At 38.7% G+C, this 17,833-nt stretch overlaps 2 long non-coding RNA genes across 6 annotated transcripts; one reads left to right on the plus strand and one right to left on the minus strand.

Moving 5' to 3' along the window:
* Nucleotides 1–8,830: 8,830 nt before the first annotated feature.
* LOC145123882 (uncharacterized) lies at nucleotides 8,831–13,459 on the plus strand. Of its 5 annotated transcripts, none has more exons than XR_013715390.1 (11): nucleotides 8,831–9,614; nucleotides 9,731–9,874; nucleotides 10,131–10,542; nucleotides 10,610–10,756; nucleotides 10,917–11,050; nucleotides 11,124–11,200; nucleotides 11,284–11,351; nucleotides 11,447–11,607; nucleotides 11,678–11,846; nucleotides 11,954–12,058; nucleotides 13,071–13,459. It is a non-coding gene; the product is annotated as an uncharacterized LOC145123882 (long non-coding RNA). The 5 variants fall into 5 exon arrangements; XR_013715394.1 differs by having other exon boundaries at nucleotides 11,973–12,058; XR_013715393.1 differs by having other exon boundaries at nucleotides 11,981–12,058.
* Nucleotides 12,177–12,688, minus strand: LOC145123881 (uncharacterized). Its single transcript, XR_013715389.1, has 4 exons — nucleotides 12,599–12,688; nucleotides 12,461–12,508; nucleotides 12,285–12,356; nucleotides 12,177–12,216 (listed from the first exon to the last, which is right to left on the minus strand). It is a non-coding gene; the product is annotated as an uncharacterized LOC145123881 (long non-coding RNA).
* Nucleotides 13,460–17,833: the final 4,374 nt, after the last annotated feature.

Below are 17,833 nucleotides of genomic sequence, written 5' to 3' on the forward strand. Positions count from 1 at the left end.
ATATATATATATATATATATATATATATATTAGTAACTTATAATATTATAAAGTATAAGGGTTGAATTTTAACTTTTAAAATTCTAAGGGTTGGAACTAAAGTTTTAATCAAGACTTTACATGTTCCAAAACTTGAGGGCAAGTTTTGTAAACTTCCAAAACTTTTCATTTCTTATAACTTATGAATTAATTGAGTAATAAAAATGAAGACTCTTCATTTTTATAACTCTTGTGTTCTTTTAATGGCTTTAATAAAAGTGAGACTTTTGGTTTTCCATAACTTGAGGACAAGTTATGGACTCCATTAAAACACATTATGATCATGAATTAAACTACCATGAAGGTTACAAACAATTCCTATGATCATCTAATCTTCATAAGTTCAAGAACATGAATATGAACACTTTCAAGAATAAAAAATTACACTTAAAAAAACTTGTAATTTTAATAATTGCCATTGTAAATGGATTAGCATAAACATTACACCATCTAAAACAAACTTTAAAACATCAAAACAGTTTAGGGTAATGTTTCTAGTCCATTTCTAGCAACAAATGTGCAAACTTTCATACGAGCAGAAAACAGAAAAAACGATTTTTTTTCAAGCTGTTTGCACAAAAAAAAAAAAAAAAAAAAAAAAAAAAAAAACAAAGAAACCTAGGCTCTGATACCACTGATGGGTTTTGAGCATTCTAACACTTCCTAAGTGCACATGCAACCCTAATAACCTTGGATCTATGTTTGTCTAATAATCATGCAAAGTTGAATTCCAAGGTTATATTCCTATCTAGCATACATGGGGAACATTTTTAACTTGAATGAAAGATAGAATAACTTACCTTGTTGTTGATTATGATCCTTGAAACCTTGTGAGCCTAGCACCCCAAGTATGATGCCTCAAATGCTTCACACAACACCAAATGCAAAGGAGTAAACTTTGAGAGAATCTTACACTTGCAAAATCGGCTCTAGCCCTCTTGTTTCTTAGTGTCCCAATTTTGGTGGAGAACATGTTGCTTATATAGTGTGTCACATCTAGGGTTACACCATGTAAACCCTAATGTGGCATGACTCTTCATTTCCATGACCCATGGGTTTGTAACTCCCATGGAGCCTCCATGGAGCATTCAATGGGTTTAACCCAACTTGATTATCCATGGAGCCTTTTAGCCCACTATACAAGTTATGGATGATTTACATGATCAACCCATATATTTAATTAGTCATCTTTTGATCACTTAATTAATCCTAGATTAATTCTTGATCAATACTAATTAAATAATACTATTAATATATTAGAACTTATAATATATTAATAAACCACAAGTGTTATTTCTCTCATTTAGTCTATCCAAATGCATGATGCCATGCAACCCAAATGGACCATGCCGGGTCGGGTCAAGTACATACCAGAAATAGTTATGGACTTAGACACCTTATCCAACACCCTTACCATACAACGGGGACAGAAGCTTCTACAATCTGAGTGAGGGAGGCTCAGCAGACAGAGTCCTGCCTATTCTGGTTCACAGGGTTGCTAGAAATGACGAATATGGTAGGGCAGCCATCAACCGAGTCATGGAAGTTGATGCCGATGCGGGAGTCAATATAGTCCACATTCACCATCTACAAGCTGCTCATGGGAGAACTCTGGACCACAATGAGGTCCTGCAGAGAGAACTTACTGCAACCCAAGCTGAAGTCAGGGAACTTCGAGCATGCCAGGCAACATTCGAAAGGCGTATGCTGGACATGGAACGTCATCAGGCAGAAACAAAGGCTCATCCGAGCGGTTCTCGTCGCAAGTAGAGTCTACTCTACTTTGTCTTTTGGATATAATTAGGTCTATGTATAGACACTAGTATTAATTTCCCGCTTATTAAGATCTTGGACTTTCAGTCTATCAGGTCTTAGTTCTGTCAAAATTTTCTTTTTATGGTTGATGTATGACCCACTTCAAGGTCATTTTTCCCGAACTTGTTACATCATTAATGCCAATATTATTGACAAACATCCAATCTTTTGGGAAATCTTTATCCAAATGCTTTCATCCTTCTACTGTTAGATCTCTATTTCAATCATACTCTCATCTGTTTTGTTGGGCTATGGCGACTTAGTCCATGTACCACTGTCATATTACTCACAATTGATTCTTACTATTATCTTCATCTTTGTAAACTTTTAGTTGAAATATGCCTCCACGCCGATCACCGAGACGCAATCCACCGATAACTCCTACTCAACCACCACCACCTCCTCCACAATACAATCCAGCAGCTATCCAAGATGCAGTGGCTGCGGCTGTTTCGGTAGCCTTAGCTCAATTTAGTGCTAGTGGTACTAGCGGGAGTGGAACAACTGTTCATTCCACTCAAGGTGATGCTCCAGTGCGCTCTAGAGAGTGCTCGTATAAGGACTTCACAAACTGCAAGCCCAGGACCTTTAACGGGACTTGTGGAATCATTGCCCTCTCGCAATGGTTCGAGAAAACAGAGTCGATCTTCGAGATCTGCTCCTGTCCGGAAGGGAGCAAAGTTAAATTTTCTGCATGCACCTTCGCGGACAGAGCCCTGGCGTGGTGGAATAGCCATGTCAAGTCACTAACCCTAATAGTGGCTAATGCTATGGGCTGGGAAGCTCTGAAGGAGCTCGTGATTGAAGAGTACTACCCGAGGGGCGAGGTTCAGAAACTGGAACAAGAACTTTGGAGCCTAACCATGAAGGGCTCCAACATAGTGGCCTATACTGCCAGATTCAGCGATCTGGAGGCACTATGTCCGGGAATGGTCCCTACTGAGGGAAAGAAAATTGAGAGGTATATCTGGGGGCTGGTGCCTCCATTCCAGGGGAAGGTCTTAGCTTCAAACCCCACTACCTTGGACAGTGCCAAGCGATTGGCACAGCGGCTCATTGATCATGGAGTCCGCACCCCGACAACGACAACAACCCTAGCCATCCCAGAATCATCCAAGGCCGCTGACAACAAGCAAAAGTTCTGGGATAACAAGAAGAACAAAGCGGCACAGAACTCTGCCAAAAAGCAGCCGGCCGTGGCTGTTCATGCTGCGATAACATCTACTGCTACTGCACCAATGAAGCAGTATCCTGGAAGCTTTCCCAAGTGCAACAAGTGCAGCTTCCACCATAATGGACCCTGCCGGGAAATGCAGTGCGCTAACTGCAACAGGAAGGGGCACACTGCCCGTTTCTGCAAGTCTCTGGCAAGGCCAATCAACCAAGTCCCCGGTGTTGGTGTGGGCCAGGCTTGGTACGGATGTGGCGAGGTGGGTCACTACAAAAGAAACTACCCGAAGGCAGGGAACGCGGGTGGAGTAGGAAGAGTTTTGGCTATAGGCCACGAGGAAGCAGTAGCCGACCCTATAGTGGTCACCGGTACGTTTCTCCTCGATAAATCATATGCATGCATACTGTTTGATAGTGGAGCGGAGAGGAGTTTCGTGAACCAGAAATTTGCTCACTTACTTAAACAAAAACCACGTGCACTGAAAGAACCGTTCACTGTAGAAATGGCTAACGGAAAAACTGAGAGCACTAGCAGTATATACAAAGGATGTAGTCTAACTCTAGATAGCCATTCATTTCCAATCGACCTCATGCCGGTCTCAATTAAAAGTTTTGACGTCATTATCGGCATGGATTGGTTGAGTCTTCATCGTGCTGACATCATGTGTTATGAGAAGGTCGTTCGCCTTAATCTATCGTCTAACGAAACTCTAGTTATCTATGGCGACAAACCCAACACGAACCTTCGTATCATCTCGAGTATACAAGCCCAGAAGTACTTACGAAAGGAATGTCATGCATTCCTTGCTCATGTAGTCGATACGAGCCAAGAGACGAAAGACATAAAGAACATCCCAGTAGTATGCGACTTTCCCGACATCTTTCCAGAAAAACTACCAGGATTACCACCACAGCATCAAGTCGAGTTCAGAATCGACTTAGTTCCAGGGGCTACCCCAGTATCCAAATCGCGCTATCATATAGCACCAGCTGAGATGCAGGAGCTATCCGGTTAACTTAACGAACTGCTCAGCAAGGGCTTTATTAGAACAAGCTTCTCACCCTGGGGAGCACCAACCTTGTTCATGAAGAAGAAAGACAGATTGTTCCGTATTTGCATCGACTACAAAGAATTGAACAAGATTACTTTCAAGAATCGTTACCCTCTACCTCGCATAGACAACTTGTTCGACCAACTGCAAGGGGCGAATTACTTTTCAAAGATAGATCTAAGATCCGGGTATCACCAGTTACGAGTGCTAGAGGAGGATGTTCCCAAGACAGCCTTCCGAACTCGTTATGGACACTACGAGTTTGTAGTGATGCCATTCGGATTGACCAATGCACCCGCGGTATTCATGGACTTAATGAATAGGGTGGGTCGTCCTTACTTGGATCAGTTCGTCATTGTATTCATCGATGACATACTTATCTACTCTCGAAGTAAGGATGAGCATAGTCAACATCTACGTCAGGTCTTAGAAACATTACGATCGGAGAAGCTCTACGTGAAGTTCTCTAAATGCGAATTTTGGATTCGAAGAGTCGAATTCTTGGGTCACGTGGTTAGCGAAGAGGGAATTCACGTGGACCCTTCCAAAATAAAGGCCATTGAGAACTGGTCAGCACCGAAGACGCCTACATAAATTCATCAATTTCTAGGTCTCGCTGGCTACTACCGCAGGTTCATTCAGAACTTCTCTAGGACCGCGAAACCGCTTACTACATTGACCCAGAAATACGTGGCCTTTGACTGGGAAGAGAAACAAGAAAAAGCGTTCCAAACGCTAAAGCGAGCCTTATGTAGTGCACCGATACTATCCCTCCCAGAAGGGATAGAAGACTTCGTGGTTTATTGCGATGCATCCAACCAAAGGGCTTGGCTGTATTCTTATGCAACGAGGTAAGGTCATCGTCTATGCCTCAAGATAGCTAAAGACACACGAAGTCAACTACACCACACACGATCTTGAGTTAGGAGCAGTGGTATTTGCTCTGAAGATCTGGAGACACTACCTGTATGGTACAAAAAGCACTATCTTTACAGACCACAAGAGCCTTCAACATATATTCGACCAGAAGGAGCTCAATATGAGACAACAACAGTGGGTCGAGCTACTCAATGAATACGAATGCGAAATTCGTTATCATCCCGGTAAAGCCAACGTAGAAGCTGATGCCCTAAGTTGGAAAGAATACTCTGGTCGTAGAGTCAAATCATTGACTATGTTTATCCATTCACATTTGTCCACACAAATTAAGGAGGCTCAGCTAGAAGCCTTGAAACCTGAAAATGCGGCAGGTGAATCCCTGAGAGGGATGGATAAAAACTTGGAAGTCAAGGGTGGTGGAGCCTTATATCTCATGGATCGGATTTGGACACCGAGGCACGTTGGGTTCAGAGACTTGTTCATGACCGAAGCGCACAACACTCGATATTCCGTCCACCCAGGTTCAGATAAGATGTATCTGGATATCAAAAAGTTATACTGGTGGCCTAACATGAAAGCAGAGATTGCTACCTTCGTGATTAAGTGTCTTACTTGTGCCAAGGTTAAAATCGAATACCAGAAACCCTCAGGTTTAATACAGCAACCGGAGATACCGGAATGGAAGTGGAAGCGGATCACGATGGACTTCATAACCAAGTTGCCCAAGATAACGGGTGGTCTCGATGCCATTTGGGTGATCGTAGACAGGTTAACCAAGTCCGCACACTTCCTGCCTATCAAAGAAACTGACAAGATGGAGAAACTAACAAGAACCTACATTACGGAGATCGTACGACTGCATGGTGTTCCCATATCCATTATATCTAATAGAGATAGTATATTCACTTCAAGGTTATGGCAGTCACTACAAGGGTCCCTAGGAACTAGGTTGGACATGAGTACAGCCTACCATCCGCAAACCGACGGACAAAGTGAGAGGACTATTCAAACTTTGGAAGATATGTTGCGAGCCAGTGTGATAGACTTTGGGAAGGCATGGGATACTCATTTACCCCTTGTCGAGTTCTCCTACAATAACAGTTATCACACGAGCATAAAGGCTGCTCCATTTTAAGCCCTCTATGGCCGAAAGTGTAGATCCCCTCTGTGCTGGGCTGAGGTGGGTGACACACATTTAGCTAAAGGACGAGTCCCTAATAGCACTCTCACAGGTCCGAAGATCATACGAGAAACGACAGAGAAGATTGTTCAGATTCGTGAACCATTGAAAGCCTCTAGAGACCGACAGAAAAGCTACACAGACAAGATAAGGAAACCTTTGGAATTCCAGGTTGGTGACCGAGTTCTTTTGAAGGTCTCACCCTGGAAGGGCTTGATACGCTTTGGAAAGCGTGGGAAACTAAATCCAAGATACGTAGGGCCTTTCGAGATTATCGCTAGAATCGGCCCTGTAGCTTACAAACTCAAACTACCTCACGAACTTAGTAACGTACACCCTACTTTCCACGTTTCGAACTTGAAAAAGTTTCTGTCCGACGAGACTCTTGTAATCCCACTCGATGAGATCTAGATCAACGAGAGCTTCAACTTCGTGGAAAAACCAGTAGAGAGCTTCAACTTTGTGTAGATCTTGGTTAAGCCACAACCATGCAAGTGTTAGGTGGTCACAAAGTATGTTTAAGGACTTAATGTGACAAGCCGAAATTTCTAACTTGTAAAACCATTCAATTCAATCAAAAGTCAGACTTGTTTCTGCTATCTTTTAGCATTGTTAAGGGTCTGTTTGAGTGTTCTAAGCCTAGTACATTCAAGGATGGGTGTTAGGAAGTATCTACTAAAGTTCATTGTGCAGCATTCAAGCCGGAAAACTCCATCACATGGAGTTTACGGCCGTAAACTAGAGCTTACGTCCGTAAGCTCTTGTCTAGCCGTGAACTTACTTCTTAAGTATGATATTCCTTCATTTTTCTTCACTTCTCACACTTCCAAGTCAAGAACACTCATTTCTCTCTCAAGTATCATCAAGAACACTTCCATTTCTCGTCAAATTTATAAGTGATTCTTTCTATATTAGTTGATATCCTTCTTGATCTAGTAAAACCCCATGATTTCATCCGTGAATTCATCTCTTTTTGGGGTTAGATCTTCAAGAACACCAAGAACACACACTAGTTTCTTTAGGCCGTAATCACCCCTTTTAGTTTCCAAATCGTAAGTATCCTTTCCATATACTTGATATTCATTAGAAGCTCTTGATTAGCATCCAAGAAACAACCATTTTAGCAAGAACATCAAGAGTTTACGGCCGTAAACCCTTGTATGGCTGTAAACTCTTCTTGATTTATGTCATGGCCGTGAACCCTTTCAACCTAGCTATTTCATGTGTTGGTCGTAAACTCATTGGCCATGAACACATCTTGGCCGTAAACACACTCTTGTGTGGCCGTGAACACCTTTTATACAATCATATGTGATTGTAACACTTCATTCCAAGTGTTTCCTAGTCCCTAAGGTTGTTCCCTAACATGATTAGTTGTTATATACACTAATTATATAGATATATGTGTCATTATATGCTTAATAGGACCCGTTTGTGCTCAAGACTTCACTTGACACTTAGCATCCTATATCGATCTTTCATTCGAATCACTCACTGCAGGTGAGTTCATACCCCTAAACTTATCTTTTAAATGCTTTTATGGGGGGGGGGGGGGATACAAGTAGAAAACATTATAGTTATTGAATCAATCACATGTGATTAATAACTATCAAACAAGTGGATTTCTTATACTTCAAAACTGTGTTATCAAACAAGTGGATTTCTTATACTTCAAAATTGTGCTATCAAAGAAGTGGATTTCTTATACTTCAAAACTGTGTTATCAAACAAACTATTTCAAAACATTTTATAAATTGACATCAAGTCATCAATAACCATTCAAATGGTTAAAACTCTTTTATATGCTAAACTCTTTATCAAACTCTTTTAAACTTATATATTGTCAAAATCATGTCTATATAGATATAGTTATATAAATAAGGTTGAAAAGGATTAGGACTGATAACTCGCTTTATTTCCTGTTCCTTGTTTGGTTGTGGACTTAGGGTATCGGTTGTTTGTCCGAGTGTCGTTTGAATCTTAAATATATATTATGTATATGTATGTAGATATAAAAGTTCTTCCAATCAGTTCAATACCTTTGGGTAGCAAAGGTGTACAAACATGATCAGTCATTCAAACAACGGTACTAGTAAACTATAATAGGTATAGTTTAGAGGATTACTAATCACTATTTCTAGAACAATGAAACATACAAGAGTCAGTTCATACATGAGTCAGTTCAAACATACTATCACGAGAAACAGAAAGAACATACTATAACGAGAAACAGAAAGAACATACTATAACGAGAAATAGAAAGAACATACTATAAAGAGAAACAGGGAGGAACATACTATACACTAGAACAGAGAGAACATATTATACAAATACAAGAACACTATAACACTAATGTGAGCCACTACTTCATAACATTGCAATAAACTGTTGTGTCATGTTTTGTAACCAGAGTCTCCTGGAGGGAGAGCGTGAATTCACTACAAGAAAAAGACCCTTTTACAACGCGCAAACAATGACACTCACTGATTTATGTTACGCAAAAGAGAGTGACATTAAAAAAGTGTCGTCTCTTCAAAAAATTTAAGAATTTATGTCACGCATTATTGCGTGCCCTTAAATTAGTGTCTAAACAAAAAAAAAACACGGAGGGCACCTATAATAAAATGTGTGTCGTCTAAAGACGTCGCTTTATAAATTTTAATGGAACGCGCGTTCCATCCGGGGGAAAATGAAATCCTAAAAAATTAAAAACCCCGCATCTTTTTCTTCTTTCCCTCTTGCCTCTCTCGGTCGCTACCTAGGGTTTTTATTGAAAGGTTGAATCGATTGACTGAGGTAACCAAAGGTCAAGCGAACTGGGAAAGGGTTTTCAGTGAAATCTATTGTTACTCTTTGAAATCGGATCCAATCCTACCTTCGCCCCATCCTTCTCGTCTCTATCAGTTGCTACCTAGGGTTTTTCGTGAAAGCTTGAATTGATCGACTAGGGTAACTAAAGGGTAAGCGAACCAGAAAAGGGAAGCAATAAATCCAACACTCACTCTCAAATCGATTCTACTGGACAAGGTTTCAATTTGGGGCTCTCTACATTCTTATCGATTCTACTTTCATTCAAGGTTACATCGGCTTTTTTGGTATACAGTAACCGAAGCTTACAATCTCATCGATTCCACTTTCTCTCTCTGAACAAAAATATCTCATATTCTCTAAAAGCCCTAAACCAGCCACCGCCGGCTATCACCTCCACCATCGTTCACGTCGTCTTACTTCCCAGATGGTCTGTGTGTGTGCGCGACAAGACTGAACAGAAAATGGGAAAAAAAAGAAAAAACGAGCAGAAAGAGAGAGAGAGAAGAGAGTTTAAGGCCGAGGAGAGGATGCATCAGAGCTGTGGTACTGTTCTTAACGTCTTTTCAAAATACAGTAACCTTATTATGGGCTTGAAGAAAAAGATGATCGTTTCCTCTGTTTTTCAGTTCTAGATGGTATGGGTTCGCCCTGATATGGTTTAGAGAAGTGTACGTCATCTCTGAAGATTACAATCATCCATACCTTATTTTCAATTTCTCTCTCTCTCTCTCTAAACATTTCCTCTCTTCTTTCTTTCTAAAACCCTAGCCTATCATCATTGCAGAGGAATTTTCGTGTTGTTTTCCACCATCTGTGTTGGACCAGACCAGTTTTCACTTGACCAAGCTTTGAATTGGAAAAAAAAGAAGAATTTTAGTTGTGCTGGTGGCTGACGGGACACAAAAGCCAATGTTCTGATCAAAAAGGGGTAGGTGTTTCCTTGAATATCTATCTATCAATTTACAAAGAAGAAAATGAATTGCTCGATTTATATTATTAATCACAAGTATCATCACTGAATCTCTCCACATTGGATTTGATTAGAGTTGGTATAGCTTCTAGTAATGTGATAAGAGCATCAGAAGATAATCGGTTAGAAAATCATATTGTCTGCTAAAACTTAAAAGTATGATATGGTTCCTTCTTGATGTATGAGTTTCCTATTCTTTAATATTCTGATGCAGGTCACTTATATTGAGATCAGACCTTGGGGAGGTGTACAAACTAAGTTATAGTTTGTGGGCTTCTCGATAATCCTGCATAGTGAGCAGTTGAGTGGGCAAGGGAGATCATGTATATTTTTATCTCATGAAATCCTGGAACTTTTGTTGCCCTTATGAAATTTACATTGTATCCTATGGGTGTGGGGTTTTATCAATATCAGCAGTCTGTACAGTGTTGAGCTTTATAGGCCTCCAATATTGGACAATAGTTTCTTATGTGAAACTAAAGTCAGATGGTTTGATGGGTGAAAACCTTCTCCACCCTGGTGTTGCCAACCGTGTATTGGAACTGTTGTTGAGTTCTTATACCACAGTTGCATTAGTGGTCAATTTTGTCCTCAACATTTTTATACTCATCATCCTCTCTCTTAAGGTATTCAACTTTTCTAAATTTTTACAATGAGTCTTGATTCTTTTTGATGATATATTTGGTCATGCAGACAATATTTTTTGATGAGCTGCATGCAACTGAATCACGGAAAATGGTGGAGAGACTAGTTAATTATGTTATCTACAAGGGAACCAATGGCCAAGGCTAAGAAGCTCTCCTATAACCATCTTTTCCGTCTTTCCTGCCTTAGATCTTGGTACAATTCCATATCATATTTTTTATCTTTATTTCCATTAAAGTTTATATATATATATATATATATATATATATATATATATATATATATATATATATATATATATATATATATATATATATATATTTCGTTTGATTGATGATGTGGCGCATCTTCAAAGATTAAGAATACTTGCATTTATGGTGGGGCTCCAAAGGGTCCTCAAGTTCGTGATTTACAGAAAGGTAGGTGGTGATAAGCTCAAACATATCAATCAATCTTCCAGGAATTGAAGGCATTGAAGGCTGAATTAAGGTCTGTATATATATCAGCATTTTCTCATGGGTAATATTTTACTTGTAGTGTGTGATCCCTCACCTGTCTTTAGGTGGGGAAGTGTTCTGGGCTGGTCAACATCGCAAATCTAGTCTTGGCTATGCTGCAAGATACAACATGGACAACATGGTAATTTTACTCTCACTTACATATGTTTGTCTTTTTGATATAAATAAATATATAATGAAAATTAATTCCTTAATCTGTTGCAGGTTGCCTCTGGACAAATAGCCAGCACTGAACTGTTGCTCTTAGCCATGTTCAGAAAGTGTTTGAAAAGGTAACAAACTCAAATTTTTCAATAATTATATATGTTATGAGATTTAATTCAAAGTTATCAATAATTAATTGTGATTTTTGTCTCGTTTTGCATAGGTTTCTCTACCAACTGATATGATGTACAATTAAGCTCTTTCAATCTGTTGGGACATACAACACCTATCCATGCTGGATCCCTTCTACTTGTGGGCCCATTTCTTGATTACTGGTTAACAGAAAAGAGAGTCGACATGTTTAAATATGATCTTTCCTCAGTGGTAAGTAAGAGTATATTTATACAACTATAAACCAGTAATTGTTAACAGAATCATGGTTTTATCTGTGTAGTAATTGGTCGAAAATCCTGCGACTGATGCTTGGTTGTTGAAGAATAGAAAAAGTCCCTGGGCTGGGAAGAAAGAAGGGTTGCAGGGTGAATTGAGTGAAGAACAAAAGAAGTATGTTGAAGATTATGCCAAAAAGAAAGGTGAGGAAGGAGATAAGAACAAAGACAAAGGTGAGGGTATGTCAGATAAGAGTACATTTCATTTTAAACGAAAGTATATCATTGTTCCTTTTTGTTTTTGATTGGAGTATAACAGTATTTCATTTTAAACGTATCAGATGCTGATTTTTTTTAAAGCTTTTTAGGGTTTTATGGGGGACAAAAAGTGAAATTACAGGGTTGTTGGATCTTTTATTGAATTCACTCCTGATGAATCTGAAGTGGTAAGTCTATTTGTTCCCTGGAGGGTAATATTGTAATTGTTCTACTTGTTCTAAAGCTACATCCCTATCATATACACACAGATTAAATTTTACGAATTTATCTCAACCTAATACCCGTATGCATATGTCCATTTTAACACACGCCTACATTCAACTATCTTCAATAGAAAACCATCATTTAGAATAAAAAAAATATATTAAAATTTAAATATAAGTAAGCATATACCTGCAACCAAGCTTCTAGAATAAATTTCAACTGTGTCTTGGGTTGGCATTGCCTCTCACTAAGTTTTGCAAGCTGAAAATTTACCAGATGTTAATAAACCCAATAAAATACTAAAAAAAAGACTTTTTAGTTTTTAATATAATATTACCAAAAAAAATATTGGAATTCTAACTTACATGAACTGTTTGCATCTGCAGTAAATCCGCAAGTGCTTTTTGCCTCGACTGTTATTGTGAAAAAAAGAAACAAAGTATTATGTATCAGAAACATAAATTTACAAATATATAGAAAATTACAATTATGCCCTTGTATACCGATTGGTTAGTAGCCCAACGTTCATAATAGTGAGTATATCTCTCTAAAGAATTCTTTGCCATTTCTCTTCTGCGTTCAGATTCATCATACTACAAATGGAAGTGGAATGAATTACAAGATTAAAGATTTGAGACTTTAAAAAATGAATAATTGTAATGTTTTATTGAATTTAGAGTAAAATATAATTAGTTTTATTACATGATGTTTATAATTCATGCATGTTTACAGCTGCATTTGCAACCTTGTTCTAACATCAAACCCACAGGTAGTATTTAATTGTTTATTTACGGTTGTGCCCCTTAACTATTCTGTATTAACATCCATAAGCCTTTTGTTCTCATGTTAGTTAAGATTCATAAAGATACTTATGTTCTAGCTGAATATAAATAAGTCTTTCTAGTAGCCCCACACTTATCCTTAGCAACATAATTAATTACATTAGCATCTAATGTAATTCGGTTCTACTTACAGTTAGTTGGTGCCTGTAATGACCCTAAACTCCTTAAAAAACTTCAAATTCGAAAAGAAGATCCAAAAGAACTGAAGATAGAATACAGGGGGCTAGAGGGGAAGGTTAAGGGGCTCAATTCAGCTTTTTACAAATTTGAGGAAATCATCTCAAAAACATCAACAGTAATGAGGAAGAAGCAAGCCACTGTATCTAGAAGTTTTGGAGGAAACGAGACTCAAGCAAAAGCAAACACACAGAGAGTTGTTGGCACATAGTAAGCTAGATAATGCAATTGTATATAAATTCTGCTTCTCTTGAGTTCATTTTTTTTATAACATTTACTCACTATTGGAATAATTATTTGTATTTGACATATTAGTGAAATGAATTATCTTTGTTATTTATGGTACTTCATTTTGTATTATGAGATTTTTAATGTATTATTTAATTTGAAAATTAGTAAATCTATCAAAATATATAATTTTTAAAACATTTATCTTTATGACACGCAAAAATGTGTGTCGTCTTTCTTTATGACAGGGGCTTTAATGATACGCAATGCACGTCGTAAATGTGCGTCGTAAGGTTACGACACGCAAATGCGTGTCGTCTTCTTTATGACAGGGCCTTTCTTGACACACATTGCGTGTCGTAAGTGCGCGTCGTAAATAGACGACGCGTAATAGCGCGTCGTCTCTCGTTATGACAGGGCCTTTCTTGACGCGCATTTGCGCGTCGTCTGAGCGTTTTACGACGCGCATTGCGCGTCGTAAAAGGCTGTTTTTCTAGTAGTGATTTGTGTATAGATCGATACGGGATTGACCATCCTACACATTGCTGCTAGCTACAGTGGGACCTGCAGGTCTACGGGTGACGAATGTCATACCATTTCGACGTCTTTGATCATCGTGTTTTACTATTCAATCAAGTATGGTTATAATCTCATCACATTTTACCTTAATTAAACAATTGGTTTAAGGTAGTTACTATATACAATACTACAGTACATCATCATTTTCCCATTACATTCATATTGTGATCTTCTCATATAAACGGTAATGTAAACTATTTTTTAGTAATGATAGTCATACTTGGGAAAAACACTCACTTTTACAAAAGAACAAACATACAGAACAGTCGGGTCTTGGTAGAAGACTACATTTCATTATAAGTAGAAAATATAGGATTTTCTAGGAGATACAACATTTACATCAAACACTTACAAACATTTACATCAAACACTTACGAACACTTTCATCAAACATTTGACACTAAATTACTTATGAACTCACCAGCTTTAATGTTGATCTACTCTTTTAAAATAACTTGTATTCTCAGGTCACCAGTAGACAGGTACACTGGATCAGGTTTTGAGAAGACGGAGCACATTTGAGACTCGTCTTTTATTTTTATTCATATTTTAGTGTCTTTCAAACTATACACAGGACACACTTGTATTAAATTATACTATTAATGCAATGGATGATGTTGTTGCTTGTTTACTATTGTGCATTGTTATGATACTGTACATGACGTCCTCCGCCCCCGAACGTTTCCGCCGTTCTGGTTTGGGGGTGTGACACTTAAATAATGTATTAACCCCCATCTATGCATGCAAAGACATAAAGTTTATAACTTTATGGTTTAGGACGTCTTAAAAGACCTGAATCTATGTTTTGGACGTTAAGACTTAATCGATTTAGTCACAAAGAAAGTTCTAAGGAAACTGACCAGTACGCTGGGCGTACCCCCTGGTACGCTGCGCGTATTGGGTCAACCTCCCCGAAGCCGTCAAGAGCAGCGTACGCTAGGCGTACGTGCCAGGTACGCCGCGCGTCCACATACAGAATGGTTAAATGACCTTTTGGGCCTTGGGTGATTGGGCCTGGATTTGTGGGCCTCATGGCCCATTGTGGAGAAAGGCCTCTAGGCCTAGGACTGGGATTTATGGTGTTGGGCCTCTTGGGTCTTATTGGGCCTTAAAGTTTAAAGTAATGGACTTGGGCCTTATTGGGCCTTAAAGTTTAAACTAATGGACTTGGGCCTTAAATTTATTATGGATTAGGGCTTGGGGAAAAGGCCCGTTAGGGCAAGGACTAGGAAGCCTTGCCTTTGGACATGAATTAGAAGTTGGGCCATAAGGTAGTCGTACTTGGGCCTAATAACTAACAAAGGGACTTGCTATGTTTTAGGGAGAGGAGTCCCGAGCCATCCGAGGAGTACGATTTTGGCACCCAGTTGAGGTGAGTTACCTTCCTATATGAGTGGGTCGAAGGCACCAATGCCGACCCACTAGTAGTTGTTGTAGTAAGAGATGATTGTCTTTGTGATAATTGTCTGGCTTGCCACTATCTGCTATATTTTATGTGCTTATTTGTTACGATATTATGTGGTAGTAGTAGGGGGTGAAATAGACCCAGTATCCGGTTGAAATAGACCGAAGGGGAGGCCAGCACCCAGATATGCACGACAGTATCTGGTTGAAATAGACCGAAGGGGATGCCAGCACCCGAATATGCTCTGCAGTATCCGGTTGAATAGACCGAAAGGGATGCCAACACCCAGATATGCTCGGCATTATCCGGTTGAAATAGACCGAAGGGGAGGCTAGCACCCAGATATGCTTGGCAATGTATTTGTTATATGGTATGTGGTATGGTGGGAGAACTCACTAAGCTTTGTGCTTACGGTTTTCAGTGTTTGTTTCAGGTACCTCTTATTCGAAGGGGAAGGATCCGACATGATTGCAGCGCATCACACCATGGTTTCCGCCCACGAGATCTTCGGGAGTTATACTCTAATGTTGTTTTACTATGACATGTTTTGATTAGTGACACATTGGTTTTTGACATGGGATGATATTATGAATGTTTTTGAACTATTGGTTTTATAATTCCTTAATTAAAAATAAAATTTTTGGTCTTGAATTTTTGGATGTTACATCTTAGAAGTTGGTTTAGGACAACAAAGGTTTACATAGGGCTTAACCTCTGTGTACGTAGGGCGTAATGGGCTTTTAACCGTGATCTTCTCTGTGGACACTGAGTACACAAGGCGTACTTAGGGAGTACACATGGCAAACTCCCAGAGGTGCATTTTGGGCCTTGGGCCATATTTAGTTGGGTCTAGTATGGGAAGGGTAAAATGGTCTTTTATTCTTAGTAAGAGAGAATTTTATTTGGACCTTTGATTATGCATGATTAAACTAATTATTAATTAGGTTCGGTTTGGGATATGTTTTGTTTGATGACCCTTTGTAGCAGCAGCTCGAGTGTGTGATTGTTTATCATCAGATTGAGGTGAGTCTCCTCACAGTATTTGCAGGTCGAAGGCACCAACGTCAGCCCATTGGTTTATGTTTATAGGATGCTAGCTGTCTATGTGACTCTTGCATGTACCGTATGTGTTTGTATGTATATCGGGCGGGGACCGATGCCAAGCGGGGCCCGATGCCAGGCGGGGCATGATGAATGTGTTGGGCAGGGCCCATCGCAAGTTACTAACAGATCTGTACCGGGCGAGGCCCGTTATATGTATGGTATGTGGTATTTTGGGCAACTCACTAAGCTTGGTGCTTACAGTTTATGTTTAAAATGCTTATCTGGTACTTTTGGTTCGAAAGGGAAGGGCCCGACATGATGGCACAACATCCACTTGTGTTCTGCATTTTATGATTTTGGATTGTAATTTGATAACTATTTTATACACTGACATACTTTGATGGTTTTTGAAATGAATGGTTGGTGGCTTTGCTTGATTTAAAACAAAAAATTTTACTTACTATTTTTGGGATGTTACACAAGTGATGCAGCAACCTCTCCTAGGTTGGCGCATCCTCTTCCAAGTTTCCACCGTCCATCTCAAATGACACATCTAGACTCCACGTTGGTGCATCCTCTCCATAATAGTGCATCCACCTCATGAACGACATATCCTGTCACTTAGTGGCATATCCTGTCACTTGCTGACATCTCCTGTCACTTTGGCATATCTTATCCTTTGTCAGGAGATCCATTCCTTTTTCAGAAGATCCATTTTTCTTTTCGGATGATCTATTTCTTTGTAACATGCTCCATGAATCCCAAATGCTCCATTGAGTTCCAAGTGCCCCATGCGAACGCTCTAATGCTCAAGTCACATTTAGCATATATATATATATATATATATATATATATATATATATATATATATATATATATAAAAGTTAGGGAACTAAAAGTCTGACCTAATGTTTTTGATGCTTAAAAACCAAGGACAGAACACAAGTAACAGGGGCCGATATTAAAACTTTAAAAAAATTGGTTCAAAATTATGACATAATAAAAGTTCGAAACTAGAAAACTAATAAGAAATATTGTTACATCGCAATTCAAAGTGGAACTCATCGATATTTGCCTTTGTGAAGTCTTGCACAAGGGTTTCTAGACTAAATTTTTTTGGCAAGTTCCTTTTCAAAATGCAAAACTAAAGACTCGTTCAAAAACTCATATGGACAAATAATAAAATATAATACTAAAATAAAATAGTAACTAACAAATATACTATATCAAAAAACTATATTTGGACTATAAAAATAAAAGTTCTGAATTCTTTGAAAAATATATCAAATCCGAAAAAAAATAATATCTTATATTATGATTGATATTAATTGCATTATATACTAACAATAGACACTTTAAATGAATGGGTAATTTTAATCAATAAAGTAAATATAAATGTTATCATTGATATAGTAAATCGTCAACTCCTTTTGTACAACATATTAATTTACACCCAACCACCA

The sequence above is a fragment of the Lactuca virosa genome, chromosome 7 (assembly GCF_052849685.1).
Source record: "Lactuca virosa cultivar CGN04683 chromosome 7, Lactuca_virosa_CGN04683_v6, whole genome shotgun sequence".
Classification (NCBI taxonomy): Eukaryota; Viridiplantae; Streptophyta; class Magnoliopsida; order Asterales; family Asteraceae; genus Lactuca; species Lactuca virosa.